This window comes from Tamandua tetradactyla, chromosome 26 (assembly GCF_023851605.1).
Source record: "Tamandua tetradactyla isolate mTamTet1 chromosome 26, mTamTet1.pri, whole genome shotgun sequence".
NCBI classification, from domain to species: Eukaryota; Metazoa; Chordata; class Mammalia; order Pilosa; family Myrmecophagidae; genus Tamandua; species Tamandua tetradactyla.
In genome coordinates, this window is record NC_135352.1 from 10,501,858 (window position 1) to 10,526,987 (window position 25,130).

General features: G+C 37.1%; 1 long non-coding RNA gene and 1 other non-coding gene across 5 annotated transcripts in view; one reads left to right on the plus strand and one right to left on the minus strand.

Annotated features, from left to right (window-relative positions):
• The window catches only part of LOC143669685 (uncharacterized), a 104,128-nt gene that overhangs the window by 37,179 nt on the left and 41,819 nt on the right, over positions 1–25,130 (plus strand). The window lies entirely within an intron of this gene.
• Positions 1,632–1,738, minus strand: LOC143670067 (U6 spliceosomal RNA). The gene has a single exon (XR_013169248.1). It is a non-coding gene; the product is annotated as a U6 spliceosomal RNA (small nuclear RNA).

Sequence of the window (25,130 nt, forward strand, 5' to 3'; positions counted from 1 at the left end):
TCTTTCTCCTCTCCAAATGCTGCACCGTATTTTACTTGACTCCAGAGGTTCAAAATGGTTGATTCAAACAATTCCTGCTGGTTCAATAGTTGTTTGGGGGGAGATACTGATTCCTGGAGTTCCTACTTTGCTTTTTTACCCCAATTTTAGAGGAGAGCCTCATTCTTTCTTATGGCCAAATTACATTGTATTGTGTGTATGTATCATATTTTGCTCATCCATTCATTTGTTGATGGACACTTGTGGTTGTTTCCACCTTTTGGCTATCGTGAATAATGCTGTCATAAACATTACAAGCAAGGATATGTTTGAAACCCTGTTTTCACTTTCATTGCTATGTACCTAGAAATGGGATTGTTGGGTCACATGATAATTCTATATTAAACATTTTGAGGAACTGCCATGCTGTTTTCCAAAGTGGCTACACCATATCAATATTACTGTAACAATAATGCACTAGAATTCCATTTCTCCTCATCCTCTCCAACATTTATTTTCTATTTTAAAAAATAATAATCATCCTTGTGAATATAATGTAGTATCTCACTTTGAATTTGATTTGCAATTCTCCAATAGCTAATGATGTTGAGAATCTTTTCATGTGCTTTTTGGTTATTTGTATCTCTTCTTTGGGAAAGTTCTTTTCCATTTTATAATTGGTGTGCCAGTTTGAAAGGATTATGCACCCTAGAAAAGCCATGTTTGAATCCTGATCCATCTTGTGAAGGCAGCCATTTCTTTTAATCCCTAGTCAACATTGTAGGTTGGAAACTTGATTAGATTATCTCCATGGAGATGTGACATACCCAACTGTGGGTATTAACCTTTAATTAGAGGGAGATGGGTCTTGATTACTTTATTGGAATCCTTTAAAAGAGAAAACATTTTGGAGAGAGCCATGAGAACTACGAGAGCTCAAGCAGCCAGAGGCCTTTGGAGATGAAGAAGGAAAATGCCCTTGGGGGAGCTCCATGAAATAAGAAGCCTGGAGAAAAGCTAGCAGATATTGCCATATTCACCATATACCTTTCCAGTTGGGAGAAAAACCCTGAAGTAGCAAGGAAGTGTGAATAATTGAACCATCAAACTTCTTGAACCAAGGTATTTTTACCTGGATGCCTTAGCTTGGACATTTCTGTAGCCTTGCTTTAATATGAACATTTTCACAGCTTTAGAACTATAAACTTGCAACTTAATAAATTCTCCTTTATAAAAGCCATTCTATTTCTGGTATATCACATTCCAACAGCTTGCAAACTAGAGCAATTAGGTTGCCCTTTTTTATTGGATTGTTTGCCCTTTTGTTGTTGTATATAAAAGTTCTTTATATAATTTGGATATTAAATTCTTATCCTACATATCATTTGCAACTTTTTTTCTCCCATTCGGTAGGTTGTCTTACACTTCTTAATAACGTCCTCTGACACACAAAAATTTTTCATTTTGATGAGGTTGGATTCACCCATTGTTTCTTTTGATGCTCATGCTTTTTGTGTCATATCCTACAATCCATTAAGAAATTGCACAAAGATTTGCCCCTATGTTATCTTCAAAGAGTGTTATAGGTTTACCTCTTTTAATTAGGTCTTTGATTCAGTTTTAATTGATTTTTTCTCTTTTTTTTTAAATAAAAAAATATGGAGCGCTTCATGAATTTGCATGCCATCCTTGCGCAGGGGCCATGCTAATCTTCTCTGTGTCATTCCAATTTTGGCATAGGTGCCACCGAAGTGAGCACTAATTGATTTTTTAATGTGGTGTGAAATAGGGGTTCATATGCATTCTTTTGGACATAGATTCCCAACACCATTTGTTGATGAGACCATTTTTCCCCATTGCATATATTTAGCACCTTTGTCACAAATCAATTGGCCATCAATATGTGAGTCTATTCCTGGACTTTCAACTCTGTTCTATTGGTCTCTATATCCAATTTATGCCAGAAACACCCTGTTTTGATTATTGTAGCTTTCTAGCACAATTTGAAATAAGGAAGTGTGAGTCCTCCCCTTCAAGAAAGTGTAGTCATGGAGTGACTGTAGAAAGTTGTGTTATGTTATTCATGAGCATTGCTAATCTGCTAAAGTGCTTCTATATGGCAGATTTTTTCTCAGTTATATATCTCCCAGTTTCCTCTGTGAAATAGAAATTAATTGCTTAGGTAAAGTTATAAGTAACATAATTTTTAAGACTTTACTAGGAATGATAGTAGCAAGGAAGTGTGAATAATTGACAAAGTAATGGAATGTGTTTCTATTTATCAAGGTGTGATGGTTTGAAAGGATTACTTATGCTAGAAAGGTGACATTTTAATCCTGATCCATCTAATGGAGGCAGTAATTTCTTTTAATCCGTATTCAGCACTATAGGTTGGAAACTTGTTTATATTATCTCCACAGAGATGTGACTCATCCAATTGTGAGTAATAACCTTGATTAGAGGGAGATGTGATTTCACCCATTCCAGGTGGGTCTTGATTACTTTACTGGAATCCTTTAAAAGAGGAAGTATTTTGGAAAAGGCTTTAAATCCAAGAGAGCCACGGCAAAGCTAAGAGAAATACCATATTCCATGCAGCCACCTTTGGAGATGGCTGCATGGTAGCCATCACATAATGGGGGAAGGGGTCTTGTCCTCCAGTCCTAACATTACCTCCAGTTAGGTCTTGAATATTAAGGCTCTTAATATTCAAATAGTGCTTAAATTTAAAATTTACCAATGGAAAGCTGTCAACTTCTGACTTAGCCCCCATTTCTGAAAACTAGCCAATAAGAGCATGCCTAACCCTTACCCCCAACTGCCTAACCTTAAGCCATAGAAACACTATCCTTTGCCACCTTGGGATGGCCATTCCTCTCTCTCTTTAAATGCTGCTCAGGCAGCTCTGTTTATTCTTGAAATAAAGCCTTTGCTTGAATTTCTTTGTTCCTGCCTCATTCCTCGTGAGTTTGCTGAGTTTGATTTTCATCTGGTGCCCAAACCCAGAACTCAGAACGAAGTGACCCCTAGCCCCTGGTCTTGTAACCTAGGAAGCAATGGACAGTTGGAGCTCATCTGGGCTTATGCCCCAATACTGTTGTTCTGATCAGGAACAAAGTCCCAAAGTACCCCTCTGGACCCACCCTGCAAACCCCACCTCTGATGGTGGCCATGCTGCCTGTAAAAGAACTGGAACTTCACCTTAGCCTCTTGGCCTAAACTGTAAGTCCATCCTACCTATCCCTGTCACCATTTATTCCTTATCCCACTTTTTGGATTTTATTGGTCTCTGAAAGCCCTGAGCCTGGGCTTCAACACAGCTCTGGCAATCCCTCCAGGTGAGGGTGCACCTAGTCTCTAGATTGAACCCAGGATACCAACTTCTCTCTGAGAGACCATTCTAATCTGTCCTATTCCTTTCAAGTTTGGGGACACCTGGCTCTAGAGGAGACCTTTGTCCAGTTCCTTTTTTTTTTTTTTTTTTGCATAGGCAGGCACCAGGAAATGAACTCGGGTCTCCGACATGGCAGTAAAAACTCTCCCTGCTAAGCCACCATAGCCTGCCCTGTCCAGTTCCTTTTAAGTTGGGAAATACCAACTCTAAGGAAACCTTTTTCTTCTCTTACATTGGTAACCAGTGCCCCCTCACCATCTGCCTGCATCCACAAGCCCTTCCAGGCTTTAAAAAAGGCTCTTATGACAGCCTCTGCTCTCTCTCTCCCAAACTTCAATCTCCTCTTTGTCCTCTATGTCACAGAGTTTCATACCATCGCCCTAAGATTACTCACCCAAACAAGCAACACTTTCCTTCAACCTATAGCATGTATTTCCAGGTAATTACCCCTCACTACCAAAAGCTGGCTTCCATGCCTACAAACTCTTGCAGCAGAAGCCACCCTTACACAGGAAGCTGACAAACTTATACTCTAAGCCCCACTCACCATTACACAATTTATAGGTAAATTTCATTTAGCTCTCCTAAAATCCTCAATCTTCTCCCTCCCTCCTCAGGGCAGGAATACCTTCTCACCTTCATCACCTGCCCCAATATGGTTATAGGCAAACCCACTAAACTTAAGCTGGCTACCCTGCTACCCCTTCCACATGCTATTTGCACATGAGTGTGCCGAAACAATTCAGATTGCCCACCATCCTTTCTCAAACATCTCTCTTGACCCTCTGCCTTACCCCACCTGAAACTGGCTTATCAATGAAAGCATATACACACATGAAGGAAAACATGTAGCTGGATATACCATCATCCAAACACCAGACACAATCATTGAAAAGACAAGTCTTCCCCTCAGTACAACTTCCCATAAAATCTGAACTTATAGCCCTTACTCCTACACTTACACTAGCAGGAAATGCCCCCACAAACATCTATACAGATTCTAAATATGCATTTCACATAACACACATAATCACACCACCATCTGGGCCAAGAGAAGATTTCTCCATGCTAATGGAACTCCCATCACAAATGGGCCTTTAATTGAAAAACTTCTTGCAGCCAACTCCTCCCTTCCAAAGTTACTCCAATCAATTGCAAAGGCCATCAATCACTTCCCTCACCCATCTCAAAAAGAAACAATCTAGCTGACTGACATGCCAAATCTACAGTGTTACTTCCATCCCACCAGTCTCAATCACCCCTTTATTTCCCCACATCACTCCTAAGTACTCAGCTGATGAAATCTGCGAATATGCAAACAATCAATACTTTCTTTCTCATGGATGGTTCACACTCAAAAACCACATAATCCCCCGCCCCACTCTTAAGCCAGAACCATCTTTACCCAACTCCACAATTTATTTCACATAAGGCCAAAACCACCTGCAGCATTCCTTAAACTTACCTGACACTGCCCTACACTCTCTACCCTTCTCCATCACATTAAATCCACATGCCACATTTGCACTATCACCTCATCACAAGGAGCACTACCTCTAATCAGAGGAAAACTTCATCAAGCCTGAGGCCAACTCCTGGGACAGAACTGGCAAAAAGACCATACACACATGTCCTCGGTCAAAAAAATATAAATATCTCTTTACTTTAATTGACACTTTTTCCGGATGGATTGAAGCATTTCTCACAACCTCCAAAAAAGCAGCTGACACCATCTCCATTCTATTTTCTGACATTAGCCCCTGCTTTGGAACCCCACATGCATTGCCATCTGATAATAGCCCTGCATTCATTTTACAACTCCCACGGGGAGACTTCCTAGCTCTAAGAATCACCTGGGATCTACTCATCCCCCATTGCCCCCAACACTTGGGAAATGTAGAAAAAGCTAATCACCTAAAAGCATACCTTGCCACACTAGAAACGATGCTCCACACTTCCTAGACACAACTCTTACCCCTTGCTCTCACTTGTCTCAGAGCACTCCCTTGACAGCCCTCCCTTGTCAGCCCATTCAAACTCATGTGTGTATGTCCTTTCTTCTTAGACAGTCTACCTCTCCTTGAGTCCCTCATGGGAGGCTAGTTCCCCATTCTTTCCCAACTAAGAACAGTTATCTGCCAACACACAGACACTTTCCTCTCAAGCCCTGATACCGCCATCACCTCCACACCCAGCCCAGGAGATCTCATCTTACTCAAAACTATGCAACCCACAAAGACACTCCAACCCACATGGGAAAGGCCTTACACAGTAGTTCTAGCAACAATTTCAGCTGTTAAACTAGCCCAAAAGCCCATTTCCTGGCACCACCTAAGCAAAACAAAACTCCATCACCCTCCTAATTCCATCTATCAATCTACCCCTACAGGACCATCTTCTCTCAAAATAACCAAACTGCCTAGCAATTGACCTTCATTTTTAGCTCCACCTCCAGCTCCTCACTGAAATCATCTCTCCACTTCCTCACCTTCCAGAACCCTTAAGTGACAGCCCCTAACATTCCTACTGGATGAATTCCTCCAAGACAACTTCCAGGACTTCTAGTGGCAGTAAATCTGGTCCTTATTTTACTCCTCTGTCTCTACCTAAACCATGGAGTTAACGTCTCTTTTCTTTAATCTCTTCTTCACATTCAATGCCCCCCAAACTCCTTTCCTTCTTCTTACAGGAACCATCCAAACAATGGTAACCACAGTCAATCAATGCAATTGCTGGACATGCCCTGTCCTGAATCCATCCACACTGATACCCTAGCTCTGCTTGCTTTTCCTTTAAACGCTGAAATACTCTTATGAGTCTGTCCACACTATACCATCTTTGGTGGCTGATGGGTTACAAAACTTACCTCAAATGTACCAGAAAATGAAGATATGTCTATTCTTCATCAAACCATAAACAAAATAGAAAACTTTCACCTATAGAACACTCAGACTCTATTGGCCTAATTATAGTCTTAATGGACAAGCCCTTCCTATGCTTTAAACACCTCTCTTCATGACCCTATGCAGCTGAATTAGGGCATATATCACCTACATCATGCAATCATACTTTATTCTTTAATACAACCACCTAATAGTGATATTCAAATCAACATATACTGAGAAAGCATCTCAATTCAACTCTTACATGGAATAATTCAGACATTAACAAGACCCTCCCTATGGACATAATTAGTAAAAATTATAGTGAAGACACTCTATACCTTAACAGCGCTTATAAATGAATTGAACTCTTTAGCCTGGGAACCCAGTTGGGACAATTATATAACTTAATCAAACCAAAACCACCCAAGCATTCAACTTTTCTACCTATCTGAATTTATATTTTATTCCCTCTGGATCTTTAACAACCTTGATGCTCACAGGTACTGTTTTTCATATTCTATGTGGGAACATAGTATACTTAATCCTTCCTTGTGTATGGACAGGAATTTGTGCTATATATCCATCATTCCTAATGCCACTATCTTAAAACCCCAAGAAATGGCCTCTTCTGGACCAATACCTAATTGAGTTCCTTTCTTGAAACCTCGCTCCAACTTCAAAAATGGGGGAAAAAAGGCATTTCTTAGAAGATCTAGAGTTTGGATTTCATGCTCATGACAATCATTTTCTAGAAAAACCTGGCATAGGGTACACCACTTTTTATAGCTTATTTCAATTTGCAGGAATCCCACTATAAGGGCAGTCAGTTTTAAATATTTCCCTCATATTACAACTATCCTGGAATGCAACCATATGGGCTACTGATAACAAACAACAGGAAATAAATAGCATAGCTTCAGTAGCTTCAGTTGTTATACAGAATAAGAAATCATTTTATGTTCTCACCACCATTGCAGGAGGCTCCTGTGCAACTAAACACAGAAAAATCATTCAAAAGGCCTGGGATGCTAATTATGGGACCCAGTCATGGCTAGCTTCATTTTTTGCATATTTCACTTCACTGCTGAAATCATTCATTGTATCCCTTATAACACCATTACTGTTGTTATTATTGGTTCTTCTCTCTGGCCCTTATCCCTTATAGCTCCTCTCTCAGTTCATACACCAAATCATCTGGTCAATAACTCAAGAATACATGAATGATGTCTTCCATTATGAAGAGGAGAGACAACCTTTTCTCCTGTCCCATAGCACCTCCAGTCATCCCCATTTTCCCCCCTTAGGACAACTACACCCCATTTCAGCAGGAGGTAGTTACAGAGAATGGACCATTGTCCCCATTCCCCCATTCACTAAAAAACTGGAATGTTAGGCCTGGAGGACAGGACACCTTCTCCCATGATGTGACCTACTCCTGGCAAATATTTCAGAAAGCCTCTCCCACCCCAACTCTCACCAGCCTGCATCTCCTTCACCCTCCAGCATTTATCTTCTTATGATAACTTCCCATTACTCAACCTCCACTCTCCAACAGATGCATTCTTGCAGTGAACTCCCCTTACTCAATGTCTGCTCTCTGGCATTTGCAATTTTGCACGTCTAAGTCAGTGCTTAAGTTTTAAAGTTTACCAATGGAAAGCTGCCAACTCCTAACTTAGCCCCTTATTTCTGAAAACTAGCTAATAAGAATCTGCCTAACCCTTGCACCCAATTCCCTAATCCCAAGCCATAAAAACCCTATCCCTTGCCACCTTGGGGCAACCATTTCTCTCTCTTGAAGCACTGCCCCGGTGGCTCTGTTTCTTCCTGAAATAAAACTTTGCCTGAACTTATTTGCCTCATTTTTGGTGAATTTGCTGAGTTTTCCTTTTACTACAAGCCATCTCTGACACGTCTAAATTCCTACTATAGTACAACCTATATGATTGCTTTATTTAAATGCATCTACCTTCAGCCAAAAATAAAATTAAATCTCCTTTGAACACAATTTTTATAAACATTATTGTTAGGTTAGCCTTACCTAAGTTTTCTACTCTCTCCTAGTTTTCATATCACAGCACCACCAAACCAAATACTCATTAAAGAAAAAAGAAAAACAAGAGAAAATGATGAATTAGGAAATATAAGGAGAAGGAACAATAGATGTAGGTTAAGTATTTGACTATAATTAGTAGCTTTGGGAAAGACATGGTAAAGAAAATAAATATTACATATGTAAAGACCCTACTTGCTTTTTATAAAGATAATTTAAGGCAAGAATGGATAATAATACTATTTAGTCCCTTATTCCTTAGTCAATATGCATTAAAAAACATTTTTTTTGAGAAGTTCATGCAAGCTGTAATCCCTTATGGAAAGCCAAGGTAAGGCTTCAGCAGTGTCTTAAAAGGCTAAAAGTACAATTACCTTCAAGTACTTTAACCAAACCATACATTTTACAAAGTAGCAATCAGATCACCAAATTCTACATCATAGTCTTTTGCTGTACTTGTTTTTTTTCTGATGCAAAATAATTCTTGGAAATAGAGGCAAATTCCTTTATAGAAAAAATAATGGAAAAGGAACTCAGTATTTTCAAAGTTATTAAATCAGAATTATACCAAATTACTAAAACAAATACATTTAGATTAATTACATGTAGTATGTATGTCATTGTCATGGCCACTAGTAGAAACATTTGTTTTGATAAATACAAACTTTTATACAATAACTTATTCCACTTTTGCTATATTGGGCCCTGAAATGATAGAAAGCAGAAATTGAAAACTGGAAAGCTCTTGAAATTTCTCTTTAACCACTTCTTTTATAGAAAAGAAAGACAAAACACAAAGAAAGACCTAAGATTGTAAAGCCATTTTGTAATAAACGCAAGCTCACTGTTCATTTCCATCAGTGAAATTCAAGAGTGAGAATGCTACAAGTTTTTTTTTTGGAAATTAGTTTGCTTGTTTTTTTTTTCTCTTTTGAGCAATTTAAAGTACATAATGAATACTATAGCAATCTATCTACTCCCATACTTCAGAGTTAGCAACTATCAACATTATTTTAAAAATATTTGTATCTAGTCTATTTGTCTTTAATAAAATTAATTCTTATTGACATCACTAAAGGCCTCTTTAATATCTCATCTGCCATTCCCTTCCTGTTTTCCTAAGGGTAATCAGTGTTCTGGGTTTGAGATTTAAACTGTGTACCAGGAATATAATGCAAACCACATATGTAATTTCAAATGTCTACTTGCCACACTAAGCAAGAGAAAAAATAGGTGGAATTAACTTTAATAATTTACTTTTTATGACCCATGTCTCAAAAATATTATCTTTTCAACAGGTAAACAATATCAAAAAATTGTTAATGAGAAATTTTTTAAATTGGTATTTTATACTAAGTCTTCAAAATTAGTGTGTAGGTTATATTCACAGCACATTTCAATTCAGATTAGCCACATTCCAAGAGCTCAATAGCCACATGGGTCTGGCAGCTAGAGCTTGAACCAGTATGACTCTCATTCATTTATAAAATGGTTTTATGTAGCTATGCATCTACTATATATAGTATTGTTTCCGTATGTGTGAGTCTGAATTTACAGAAATGACACACTCTGGATCTTATTCTCAACTTTTCTTTTTTTACTTAACACTATATATCTGTTTGTGATGATGTGTGTAAATCAAATTAGTATCTTTAACATTCACATTGTACCTTATTGCATCGATATGAAACATTGTATGTATTCATGACCCAATTGGCATGCATCTATATTGCTTTCAATCTTTTGTCTTTATAAATAGATATGCAATGAACACTATTGTACTTGTTTACAGTGTCCTAATTCTACTCACTAGGAGAGAGATGTGGAGAGAAATGAAATAATTTCCCCAATGCCATAAAGGGATATAAATATATACTTGATGACCTTAAGGAATTTACAGAATAGATCAGTGATTTTCATTTGAGAGGTAGCGTAATCAAGATTACTTGAATAAAGTTCTGGAAAGATGGTGGAATAAGATCAAGTTCAACTCTGCTTCAAGGAAAAGGGAAGGATGGGAGGGTGACTGAGATTGCGATTCCAGAATGTAAGTGACCTGGGAGAGTCTTCTGCAGCACATAGGTCAGCCCTGGTTGCAAAAGCTGAGGAAGCAGAGAACTGGAGACCATGTGGCTGGTACAAGCAGCCTAATGCAGAAGACTGGAGCTCTCAGGAGTTCACAGATGGGGAGACAGGGACTAGGAAGTAAGACAAGCCATGTTCCTTGAGCGTACTACCCTCACCAGCACAACCTCATGACCCGCAACTCACCCCACAGGCCACATACCTGAACCCCTTCACCCACCCTGACTCCGCATGCTCCAAGCACCCCAACACTTTCTCTGATCACAATGGAATGAAGCTGAATCTCAATAACCACCAAAGAATAAGAACTTTCACAAATATATGGAGATTAAATAACACACTCTTAAACAACCAGTGGGTCAAAGAAGAAATTGCTAGAGAAATCAGTAGCTATCTGGAGATGAATGAAAATGAGAATACAACATATCAGAACTTATGAGTTATGGCAAAGGCTATGCTGAGAGGGAAATTTATTGCCATAAATGCCTATATTAAAAAATAAGAAAGAGCAAAAATCAAGGGTTTAACTACTTACCTGGAGGAACTCGAGAAAGAATAACAAACTAACCCCAAAGCAAATAGGAGAAGAGAAATAACATAGATTAAAGCAGAGATAAATGAATGGGAGAACAAAAGAACAATAGAAAGAATCAATAAAACCAAAAGTTGGTTCTTTGAGAAAATTAATAAAATTGATGAGCCACTAAGCAAAACTGACTGGGTGGGGAGAGAGAAAGAGAGAGAGAAAGAGAGAGAGGATACAAATAAACAAAATCAGATATGAGAAGAGGGCCATTATCAAAGACCCTGAAGAAATAAAAGAAAGCATAAAAGGATACTATGAACAACTATATGTCAACAAACTAGACAACTTGGATGAAATGTCAAATTCCTGGAAACACACAAACCTACACTTACTCAAGAAGAAATAGAAGCTCTTAACAAACTAATCACAAGTAAAGAGATTCAATCAGTCATCAAAAAGTTTCATACAAAGAAAAGCCCAGGGCCAGATGGCTTCACAGGAGAATTTTATCAAACACTCCAAAAAGAACTAACACCAACCCTGCCCAAAACTTTTGCAAAAAATTGGGGAAAAAGGAACACTACCTAAGTGATTTTATGAAGCTAATATCATTTTAATACCCAAAATAGGTAAAGAAGCTATAAGAAAGGAAAACTACAGGCCAATCTCCCTAATGAACATAGATGCAAAAGTTCTCAACAAAATTTTAGCAAATTGAATCCAACATCACATTAAAATAATTATACACCATGACTAAGTGGGATTTATACCAGGAATGCAAGGATGATTCCACACACGAAAATCAATTAGTATAATACAACACATTAACAAATTGAAAGGTAAAAATCTCATGATCATCTCAATCGATGCTGAAAAAGCATTCAACAAAATTCAATATCATTTTTTTATTAAAAAACACTTCAAAAATAGGAAATAAAGGTAACTTCCTCAATATGATAAAGGGAATATATGAAAACCTGATAGCTAGCATCATACTCTCAGTGAAGAGACTGAAAACTTACCCCTTAAGATCAGGAATGAGACAAGGATGCCCACTGTCACTACTATTATTCAACACTGTGCTAGAAGTTCTAGCTACAGCAATCAGGCAGGATAAAGACATAAAAGGCATTCAAACTGGAAAGGAAGAACTGAAACTTTCATTATTTGCAAATGAGATAATACTATACTTGGAAAATCCTGAGAAATTTACAGCAAAGTTACTTGAGCTAATAAACAAATTCAATAAGGTGGCAGCTTATAAAACTAATATACAAAAATCAGTAACATTTCTATACACAAGCAATGATCTAACTGAGGAGTCAGGTAAGGAAAAAAATCCATTCAAAACAGCAACTAAAATAATCGCGTGCTTATGAATGAACTTAACTAGGGATGTAAAGGACTTGTACACAGATAACTACATAATATCGCTAAAGGAAATCAAAGAAGATTTAAATAGATGGAAATATATTCCCTGCTCATAGATAGGAAGGTTAAATATAGTTAAGATGTCATTTCTACTCAGATTGATCTACAGATTCAACACAGTACCAATCAAAATTCCAAACAACCTACTTTGAAGACTTGAAAAAGCTGGTTGCCAAATTCATCTGGAAGGGAAAGAGACTCTGAATAGCTAAAAGCCTCCTAAAAAGGAAGAACAAAGAGGGAGGATTAATGTATCCTGACTTTAAAACTTATTATAAAACCAAAGTGGTCAAAACAGCGTGGTACTGGCACAATGATAGAAGTATTCACCAATGGAACCAAATCAAGAGTACAGAATAGGTCACCAAATCTATTTTGACAAGGCCTTCAAGTCGGACCAAATGGTCTTTTGATAAATGGACATGGGAGGACTGTATATCAATAGCCAAGAGAATGAAAGAGGACCCTTACCTTACAATCTATACAAAAATTTATTTCATGTGGATCAAAAACCTAAATATAAGAACTAGCACCATTAATCTTCTAGAAGAAAATGTAGGGAAACATCTTCAAGATGTAGTAATAAGAAGTAGTGTCCTAAACTTTACACCCAAAGCACAAGCAACAAAGAAAAAAATAGATAAATGGGTACTCCTCAAAATCAAATGCTACTTCACCTCAAAAGAGTTTGTCAGAAAGGTAAAGAGGCAGCTAACTCAATGGGAGAAAATATTTGTAAATCTCATATCGGACAAGGTTTAACATCCTTTATACATAAAGAAACCATACAACTCAGGAACAAAAGAACAAACAACCCATTTATAAAATGGACTAAAGCTATGAATAGGCATTTTTCTGAAGAGCAAATACAGATGGCTCAAAAGCACATAAGGAGATGTTCATTTTCATTGGTTAGAAGGGAAATGCAAATCAAGACTGCAATGAGATACCACCTCACACTTTAAGAATGGGTACCATTAAACAAGCAGGAATCTATAAATGTTGGAGAGGAGGTGGAGAAATTGGAAAACTTATGCACTGCTGGTGGGAATGTGTAATGGTGCAGGCAACATGGGAGACGGTTTGGCAATTCCTTAGGAAACTAAATATCTAGTTGCCCTATGACCCAGCAATAGCTCTACTTGGTTTATACCCAGAAGAACTGAAAGCAATGACACAAACAGTCATTTTCACACTGATATTCATAGTAACATTAATCACAATCACCAAAAGATGGAAACAAACCAAGAGCCCATCAACAGATGAGTGGGTTAACAAAATGTGGTAGATGCATATGATGGAATATTAGGCAGTAGTAAGATGAAATGATGTCCTGAAGCACATGATGAGATGAATGAACCTTGAGGACATAACACTGAGTGAAATAAGCCAGACCAAAAAAGATAGTTACTGTATGACTCCACTTTTATGAGCACTATAAAGGTAGAATCAGGGGCTTATGATACAAAATGTAGGGGACTTAGAGGTACATAGAATCTAGTGATGGGTGAACAATTAGCTAATGAGGTTGGACTCCAATGTAAGGGAATAGATAGAAGTGAAGGCAGTTCTCTAGTGGGTCTATAAGTAATATTTCTGTACTGAAGGTAAACAAGATAGAAAGGAGTTGTATAGACCTATGTGCCCAGTGATTAACACTAGAAATATAAATTAGTTCTTGCAAGAACTACTTCAAAGATATGATTAATATATAAAGAGTGTTTAAGTCCAGAGTACAGGAGAAAACTATTTCATGCTATGGGCTATGTTTAAGAGCAAAATGTCAGCACTGCTACAGCTACAGCAGAGGTAAACAATGGGGGGAGGGACAGGAGTTAAGAGGAGGTTTAGATTTCCTGTATGGTGAGAGTGTGTTAATTGTTATCTTTCTCTTAGGTAGAATGAAATTATCTGAAATTGAGAGTGTTGATGGACTATGGACTTTGGGCATTATACATGATGCCTAATGAATGAAGGGGACTAAAGGATGCGCTAAGAAGTCAATTGGCAAATGATGGTGGATACATATGATCGAATATTGTGCTGCTACAAAAAGGAATGAAGTCATGAGACATGCAATGATGTGAATGAAACTGTGGGACATTTGGTGAAGAAAACAGGGGCCAGGTTTATAGGTGGTTCAGTGACAGAATGCTCACCTTTCATGTGGGAGACCCAAGTTTGATTCCTGGACCATGCACCTCCCCCCCCCCCCAAAAAAAATGAAAAAGAAAAAGAAAACAGGGGCCTAGATCATAAGCTCTTATGGGAGATACTTTTAGTCCAGAGTGGTAATTATTATTTCTGGATTTTGAGGGGCTATTTATACATGTATATAACCTGGTATTTAGAGATAAGAATGAAGCTGATCAGGTTGGGGTTGAAGTAATTTAGAACACAGGGATAAGGAAGACATTGCCTATATTTTAGAACCATGCATACTCTCTGAGACCAAAGGAAGAAAGATTTATTTGGTTTGTGTGCTGGTTTGAAAGGATGTACGTATCCTAGAAAAGCCACGTTTTAATCCGATGCCATTTAATAAATCCAGCTGTTTCTTCTAATCTCTATTAAGTACTATATGTTTGAATCTGTAACATATAGGTAATGTTATAATGTTAGATCATCTCTATGGAGATGTTACTCAATCAAGAGTGGTTGTTAAGCTGGATTAGGTGGAGATATGTCTCCACCCATTCAGGTGGGTCTTGATTAGTTTACTGGAATCCTATAAAAGAGGAAATATTTTGGAGAATGTGAGAGATTCTGAGAGAGCAGAGAATGACATAGCCATGAGAAGCAGAGAGTCCACCAACCAGGGACCTTTGGAGATGAAGAAAGAAAATGCCTCCTGAGGAGCTTCATGAAACAAGAAGCCAGGAGAGAAAGCTAGCAGATAATGCCATGTTTACCACGTGACTTTCCCGATGAGAGAAACCTTGACTGTGTTTGCCATGTGCCTTCTCATTTGAGAGAGAAACGGTGAACTTCATTGGCCTCCTTGAACCAAGGTATCTTTCCATGGATGCCTTAGATTGGACATTTCTATAGACTTGCTTTAATTGGGACATTTTCTCAGCCTTAGAACTGTAAACTAGCAACTTATTAAATCCCCCTCTTTAAAAGCCATTCCATTTCTGGTATATTGCATTTCAGCAGCTAGCAAACTAGAACAGTCTGGAACCAAAATTTTCATTAGCACATAATCTAGCTCAATCAATCTGTTAACTCAATCAATCTGTTTAGCTCATTTGAACAACTGAAACACAGGGAGCCCAGAATAAGAACAAGGGTCTTTAATCCTGTATAGCTCAATGTAATGCCTGGATACATCCTAGAACATATCAAACAGATAATCAGAAGTATTAGCAAAGTCCCTTAAGGGATGGGTGAAAAAATATGGAACTTTACCATGAGGAAATCCCCTGATACTGTGTCAAACTTTAGGGACACCCAACTTAATAGGCTAAGCCCTTGATGGACTTACTCTTGTGAAGCTTATGCAGGTAGCAGAGAAGCTTATCCTATCTATAGATATGCCTAAGAGTTATTTCTGGAGGACCTCTTTTGTTGCTCAGATGTGGCCTCACTCTCTCTAAGCCCAACTCTGCAAGTGAAATCATTGCCCTTCCCTCTACATGGGACATGACATCCAGGGGTGAAAGTCTTCCTGGCTATGTGGAGATGATCCCCAGGGATGAGTCTGGCCCTGGTACTGTGGGATCAACAATTTCATCCTGACTAAAAAGGAGAAAGCCAAGTATAACTAATAAATGATCAGTGGCAGAGAGAGTTCAGATAGAGTCAAGAGGCTCCTCTGAAGTTTACTCTTACACAAGCTTCAGTTAGACATCGCTATCTATCACAACCTGCCAAAAACCCAGTCTAAATCATTCCAGCCAATCCTAAAGAGCACCTAGGGCTATATATAACATTTTACAAATGTTCCATACACTAGAGTAACTTTCCAGAAACCTATAACATCCAGATGGGTGTGTGGAACAGATAAAGCCTGAAACCTAGAGGGCCCAGCCACTCCAGAACATCAGCTAGTTTCACCTCCCTACCCATATTATTAACAGCCCCAACATGAAAAAGTTAGAATGGACATAGCCGAAATACCCCTAAGGAGAGGGATAAAAAGATCAAAGTTCATGGTGGAGTTATACAGAGAAGATAGGATTTAACAAATCAGTATGATTGCTGAATCATTAAATTGATATCTTTTACTCTCCAGTATCTTAGAGCAGCTAGAAGTAAAAACATAAAATTATGGAATTGTAACCCATGCCAAAGTCTGAAATCTATTCTACAACTAAAAGTTGTGCTGTTCTTTGAAATTTTTTGCTTTTTTTTGTATATGTGTTATTTTTCACACACACACACACAAAATTCGACTGTGATGATAAAAAAAAAATTATTCCTTCTAGCCTCTTATATACTGGAGCAGCTAGAAGGAAAAATCTGAGAGATGGTATGGTAGCCCATGACAAACTCCGGGATCTGTCTTGTAAATATTTGTTGAAGAGTGCTTTGAAAATGATTGCTTTTTTCTTTCTTTGCTTTGTATACATGTTATATTATACAATAAAAAGTTAAAAAATTCACTTGGATAACTTTCCCAAATTATACAGTTCTGCCTTCTCACACCAATGCCAACACCACACCGCAGTACCAGTAGTACCCGTAGTACCAGTTGGGGTTTACTAGAAGGTGAGGGGTTGACAATGTGGAACTTCATCTGTGCCCTGGGCACCTGGAAGCAGTGATGGTTAGGAAATCTCCCCACTCTTTAATGACCTGGGAAATGGCTAACCTTAAAGGACCACTCTACCTTCATATATTCCAGATAATAATGACTTCCCTTGTGCATCTCATATAGCTCTTTGTCCATCTTTCCTTGAGGTTTCCTTGATTACTTGACCCTATAATACTCCAAGGTTTCTCCCTCTTCTTTCAGACATTTCTTATTAATGAACATTCTCCCTATTGAAATGGCCTGTATAAAATCATCTCTTTATTTGCATAGTGCATTTCATCCTTCACAGTTTCAATGCCGTGACTTGTATAGAATCACACTTCACTTTTAGAGGTCTATTTTCTCCACAAAAATAACAAGTTTTTTGGAGTTCCTTAGGTCCTGATCTTGACTGGAAACCCAGGAACCCAAAGGCAAATTCAATTTCTAATCCTGTGTTGGGGACTCACTGGTCCATTGATAGCATGTCAAGGGTTTGATTTTGATTCTTTTTGAGTACTTGCTTAATTCCTGGTGCCAGCATTTTTTGGTTTCATGGCCCTACATGTTTGTATTCTCTGTTTATAATTTGATTTGTTAGTTTGATGGACTAAATAATCTAGTTTTAGTCTTTTTCTGTTTGTTTTCTACCTGTCTATTTTAAGTTGCATGAACTAAGAATTTGTACCTTCTGGGAAGAGAAACCATGAGCTTCACAAATTTATTTACTCTTAATCCATGACTGAAATTTTAGAATCAAAACTATAAAACTCTTTCTGTCTGTGTCTGCATGTCAATACATCTGTAAAATTTGGAAAGTGCTTTGTCCTTCGTTGTGTGAGTGTGCAATATTTATCTGCCTTGGTATGGTATACTTTATTCAATTATAAACTCTTTTAAAGGAGTTCTATTGGGATTGGCTTAGGGATAAATAAACACATATAAATTGAATATTCTTAAAATTCCTAGAAATTAAGTTAATCAGACCTCAGATACTTTCAATGGGCAAGATTTAAAAATTATCCTTAGAGAAATAAACTCAGATATGTTTTAAGAATTCAAGTTCACATAATTTGGATAAATCCTTGGCAAATGAAACAAGTTTAATATTTCTGGTTTTAAAAAAACAACTATGTCTTCTCTGATTTATCATGCTTAGTTTACTGTATGCACAGACATTTAGTCTTTGATATGTCATGTCCAAATTTGTACAGTTGTACTGATTGAATAAAGTAGTATTATTAATGTTTAAGATGTTAATGTTTAAGATTATGAAAAAATGTGAACTCATATTTACTCAATTGAACCATTATTCTGACAAACTTTATTTCAATTAATACCTCTTGGTAACTTAAAAGCTTGGACTTATACTAAATTGAGTAAATTAATGGATATTTATTGAATACGTAGATCATTTCAAAGTAAGTCAAGAAAGCCATGTTGTTTAATCCACTTTCAATATTGCTAGATGGCATCTTTTTTTATTGTTCCATGGAGATGTTGACCCACCCAATTATGGGTGGTCACTTTTAATTAGTTGGTTTCCATGGAGATGTGTCTCCACGTATTCAAGGTGGGGTTCCTTACTGGAAACCTTTAAGAAAGAACCATATGCTTTCCAGAATTTGCCAGACAAATTTGCCAGACAAATTAATTACTGAAAACATTTCAAATTTATATAGCTCTTGTTTCATTTTTATAAAGTACTAATTACTGAAAACATTTCAAATTTATATAGTTCTTGTTTCATTTTTATAAAGTACACTACATATTTGAGTTTATTAATAAGCATGTTCACTTTTATCAGTTTGAGAAGTTGTGCTATAAAGAACATGCATGGTTATAAAAAGTTGTGAGATGTGATAGGTGACATAATTCAGAAAGTATCTGTGATAGTTAATTTCATGTATCAACATGGCTAGGCTATGGTGTCTAGTTGTTTGGTCAAGTAAACACTGCCTCAATTGCTACTGTAAGGGTATTTCATGTATTATAAATGGACTTAAATCATTAGTCAGTTGATTTCATGTATGATTACATATACAATCAACAAAATATTTGTCTTCAGAAATGAGAGGAGTCTCCTCATCCAATCAGTTGGAGGCTGTTTTCATTTGTTAAGCTGCCAGAATGCAATATGCCAGAAATGGAATGGCTTTTAAAAGGGGGATTTATTAAGTTGCAAGTTTACAGTTCTAAGGCCATGAAAATGTCCAAATTAAGGCATCAACAAGATGTTACCTTCACTCAAGAAAGGCTGGTGCCATCTGGAACACTCTGTCAGCTGGGAAAGCATATGGCTGATGTCTGCTTGTCCTTGTCCCTGGAATACCTCTGTTAGCTGGCAAGGCACATGTCTGGCAAATTCTGGGGTCTTTGGCTTCTGGACACCTCTGTCAGTTAGGAAGGCATGTGGTAATGTCTGCTAGCTTTCTCTCAAGGCTTTTTATTTCATAAGGGTTCCCTGGTGGGTGTTTTCTTTCTGCATCTCCAAACATCTCTGGCTATGTGGGCTGTCATCACTGAGTCTTTTTCCAAAATGGTTCTTTCTTAAAGGTTTCCAGTAAGGAACCCCACTTTGAATATGTGGAGACACATCCCCATGGAAACGACCTAATCAAAAGTGACCACCTGTAATTGGGTGGGTCAACATCTCCATGGAACAATAAAAAAGATGCCTTCCAGCAATATTGAAAGTAGATTAAACAACATGGCTTTTCTGGGGTACACACAGTTTCAAACCAGCAAATAAGCCCTAAGGGGAGAGCTAAGGATTTCAACAATTAGAAGGAATAATTTCTACCTTTGTTTCAGCCAGCACAATTCTCCTGGGAAATTCAATGCCATCTTCATTGGAGCTTCTAAACTGTAGCCTGCCCTACAGAATTCAGACTTGCCAATCCCCATGGTCATATGAACCAATTCCTGTAATAATCATCTTAATTATGTATATATTTAATATATGTCTATAAATGTATATATGTCAGTTTCATTTCTCTGGAGAACTCTGACTAATACAGATTTAACAATATTTCAGTGTATGTATGTACCACATTTTGTCTATTCATTTATTTGTTGATGGACATTTGAGTTGTTTCCACCTTTTGACTAATTTATACAATGTTGCTATAAACATTGATGTACAAGTATCTGTTTGAAACTCTGTTTTCATTTTATTGAGGTATAAACCTAGAAGTGGAATTACCAGGTCATATAATAATTCTATATTTAACATTTTGAGGAGCTGCATATTGTTTTTCACAGTGACTGCAGTATTTTGCATTCCTACCAACAATGTAAGAGTGTTCCAATTCTCCACATCCTTTCTAACCCTTGTTAATTTCTGACCTTTAAAAAAAATAGTTACCTCTGAGGGTGTAAAATGGTGTCTTGTTGTGGCTTTAATTTGAATTTCCCTAATGGTTAATGATGTTGTGCATCTTTTCATATGCTTATTGGCCATTTGTATATCCTCTTTGGAAAATGTATGTTCAAGTTAGTTTTAGTTTATTAAAGCTGACAAAATGCAATATCCTAGAAATGGAATGGCTTTTAAAATGGGAATGTACTAAGTTGCAAGTTTACAGTTCTACAGCCATGAAAATGTCCAAATTAAGGCCCCAACAAGAGGTTACCTTCACTCAAGAAAGGCTAATGCCATCTGGACCACCTCTGTCTGCAGGGAGGCATGTAGTCGGCATTTGTTGGGATCTTTTGATTCTGGACCCCTCTCTCACCTGGGAAGGTACATGGTAAAGTCTGCTAGCTTTCTCTCCTGGCTCCTCATTTCATAAGGCTTCCCTCAGTGTGTTTTCCTTCTGCATCTCCAAACATCTTTGGCTGTGTGGGCTCTAAAGCTTTTTCCAAAATTATTCCCTCCTAAAGAACTCTGATAAACAGCCCCATCTTGAGTGGATGGAGACACATCTCCACGGAAACTATGAAAAGATCCCATACAATAATATTGAATTAGGATCAAAGAACTTGGCTTTTCTGGGGTACATAACAGTTTCAAACCAGCACAAAGTCCTTTGCCCAGTTTTTAAATTGGGTTATTTGCCTTTTTGTTGTTGTGTTTTAAAAGTTCTTTGTATATTCAAGATACTACACCCTTATCCAACATAAGGTTTGCAAATGTTTTCTCCAATTCTGTAGGTTGACTTTCTCCTTTCTTGATAATGCCCTCTGATGCACAAATGATGAATTTGAATACATCTATTGTTTCATTTGTTGCTCATGCTTTTTGTGCCATTTCTAAGAATCCAAATCTTAGGTAGTTAAGATTTGTCCCTATGTTATCTTAGCTCTTATATTTAGGTCCTTGATACATTTTTATTTATTTTTTATATGGTGTGAAGTAAGGGTCCCAATTCATGTTTGTATGTGTGAATATCCAATTTTCCCTGCACCATTTATTGAAGAAGCTATTTTTACCCCATTATATATAGTTGGCAACCTTGTTGAAAACTAATTGGCCATCAATATGTGGACCAATTTCTGGACTTTCAATTCTTTTCCATTTGTCTATTCTAGGCCAGTGTGTTTTAGTTTGCTAAAGCTGATGTAATGCAATATTCCAGAAATAGACTGGCTTTTAAAAGTGAGGATTTATTAGCATACACATTTACACATCTGAGGCTATGAAAATGTCCAATTCATGGCATCAAAAGGATGATACCTTCTTCCCGAAGAAAGGTTGCTGGCAATCTGGGGCTTGTCTGTCACATGACAAGGCAAATAATGGCATCTACTGGTCCTTCTCTCCTGGTTTTCATTGCTTTCAGCTTATGGCTGCTCATCTGTGGCTTCTTTCTGAACTTCAGTGTGTTTCTCTCTCTGTGCACTTCTGTGTCTGTTCTCTATTTCATGCTCTTATAAAGGGCTTCAGTAAGAAGAATAAAACTCACCTGGGGTAAGCCTCAACTGAAATAACCTAATAAAAAGGAACCCACCCACAATAGGTCTATAACCACAGGAATGGATTAGCTTTGGAACATGATCATTCTGGGGTGCAAAGAACTTCAAACGATCACACAATTCCCACACTGTTTTGGTTACTGTATCTTTTTACTACCCTTAGGAGTTGGGAGGTGTGTCCTCTAACCTTGTTCTTCCTTTTCAAAATTGTTTTAGATATTCAAGCTTCCCCATAGTTCCATATGAATTGAGGGGTAAGTTTTTCCATTTCTACAAAAGAAGTTTGTAGAAATTTTATAAGGATTATGTTGAATCTGTAGATTTCTTTGGGTGGTAGTGACATTTTACAATATTGAGTCTTCCAATATGTGAACATGGTATGTCTTGCCATTTATTTACATCTTCTTTAATTTCTTTCAGCAATGTTTGGTAGTTTTCAAGTTACAAATCTTTTTTTTAATATATTTTATATTCATGATTACATTTATTTCTAGTATTTTACTCTATTAGATTCTATTGGAAATAGAATAGTTTTCTTAATTTCCTATTGGGATTGTTGATTGCTAATGTACAGACACAGAATTGACTTTTGAGTGTTGATCTTGTATAGGTCACTTGTATGGGTGTTTATATGGCAAACACAAGCTCAAATTGTGTTTGCCAAGTTCATTTATTAGCTTTAGTAGTTTTCTTGTGAATTCATTTGAATTTTTATATATAGGATCATGTCATCTGCAAATAGAAATAGTTTTACTTCTTCCCTTCCAATTTGGATACCTTTTATTTCTTTTTCTTGCCTAATTCTTCCTACTAGAATTTCTAGTGCAATACTGAATAAAAGTGGCAAAAGTAGTATCCTTGTCTTGTTCCTGATTTTAGGGGGACAGTTTTCAGTCTTTTCACCATTGCATATGATGTTACCCATGGGTTTATCACAAGTAGCCTTTATTATGTTGAGAAATTTCCCTTCTTTTCCAGTTTCTTGAGGGGTTCTGTCAAGATGCAGTGCTGGATTTTGTCAAATGCTTTTTCTGCATCTACTAAAATAATCATGTGGTTTATTTCCCCTTGTTTTATTTATGTGATGTATTACATTGTTGGTTTTCATATGTTGAAACACTGTTGCATTTCTGGGATAAATCCTACTTAATCATGGTGTATAATTTTTAAAATGCGCTTTTGGATTTGGTTTGATATCATTTGTTTGGGGATTTTTGCATCTATATTCATAAGGGAAATTAGTTTGTAATTTTATTTTCATTGATTTGTTTTCATTTATTAGAGTCCTGCTGCACCTTTGCCTAATGGTAGACAACAATGGTATTGTATTATCAGTTATAATTTCAGTAATTTTTTAAACTTTTAACTTGTTGCTAACCTCTTTAAATTGAATCTAACATTTTTCAGACCAGTGGATTTCATTGGGAAATTCACATTACTTAACTATGATGTGTAATTAAAATACATATGTTTAGGACTTACTCTAATCAGACTGAATCTCTTCATGTGATATTATTGATATATTCTTGGTGTATTCTTATTATATGGCTGGTATACCCATGGCATAATGTTCCAGGATAATTGTATGTCATATATCAGGATATATTTTTCTTTGTAATATTGTGCTAATCCATTTTTATAAATTAGCTGTAATATTAACTCCTTTTTGGAAATAGTATTAATCATTATACTTATAGTTATTTTTGTCAAAAAATTTTTATTGACTGTATTATCATGTTTTGTACAGTACAGAAACAACCAAATTTCCTTGTCAGTTGCACTATTATTTTTTATGATTTTGCATCATATTTTTCACTTTTGACAAGTATTAGTAATAAATTACCAGTCATCTTAAGCTTTGTATCATCAATAGATAGCTTTTTGTTTTACTCTGATGGTTCCTTAAATGCACCTGCAATTAACTATAGGCCAAACTGCTTCGTCTTCACCAATCACTGTCTCAGGGCCCCACGGAAAAGGACTACACTACAAGTCATAGCTCTCCGCCGAGATCCCTATCAAGGTTTTAAGGTGCCTTGCAGCTCACCCTTTTCTTCCTAAATTCTGAAGAAGCCCTGCAGGCTGAAGCCCAAAAACTTGAGATAATTCTGAAAGGATTACCTCCACCTTAGGCCATGCATAGGTTAGAATTCTTCATGGAAAAGCTGCTATGTGTACCACTGAGGAAATCCAGCAAAATGCTTAGGTCATGCATGATCTGATGTAAGAATCACCCTTTTTTAAGCTGCCTGATCTCCAGGCCCTAAAACAACTGACCTTTGCCACCATGTATCAACAGAGTTCCCAACCGCTTTTATAGGAAGAGGCCAAGCGTCTTTGAGAAATTATTTTTTGACCCTTCTTTGCTCCACTCTAGAAGTTTGTTGTTGCTTCTTAGTTGTTCAGCAACAAATAATATTCTTTTTCAGCAAAATGTGGGAGGGGAGGGACTGACAATGCTGAACTTCATCTGGGCCCTGCGTTCTCAGAAAGCAGGGACAGTTAAGAAACTCCACTCTGCCGCTTTATGTTCTGGGAAATGGCTAATTACAATGAAACATCCTTCGCTTGCCTATTCCAAGGTGTGGATGGCCTTCAGTTCCCCTGGGTCCCATAAGACTCACTGTCCAATCTTCCTCAATTGAGTCTCTTGCTTATCTGCTTCTAAAAAACCCAGGGTTTTTCTTTTTTTAATTAACTTTTTTATTGTTTAATATAACATATATACAAAGTAAAGAAAGAAAAAAGCAATAGTTTTCAAACCACTCTTCAACAAGTAGTTACAGAACAGATCCCAGAGTTTGTCTTGGGCTACCATTCCATCACCTCAGATTTTTCCTTCTAGCTGCTCCAGAACATTGGGGACTAGAAGGAATACAGTTTTATAAAAGCCCAGGTTTTATCTCTTCTCTTTGAGATGTTCCTCATTAATGCACTTTCTCCCTGTTGCAGTAGCCTGAATGAAATAAAATCATCTCTTTAATGTTCCAGTGCATTGAGTCTTTCACAAGAGTAAAATCCTTAAATCAAGTGACCTTGACAAAGTAATAAATGTAGTAAGCAATGCATGCAAAACATTACACAATGATCTATCTTATGATGACTTTTATGAACATGAGCCT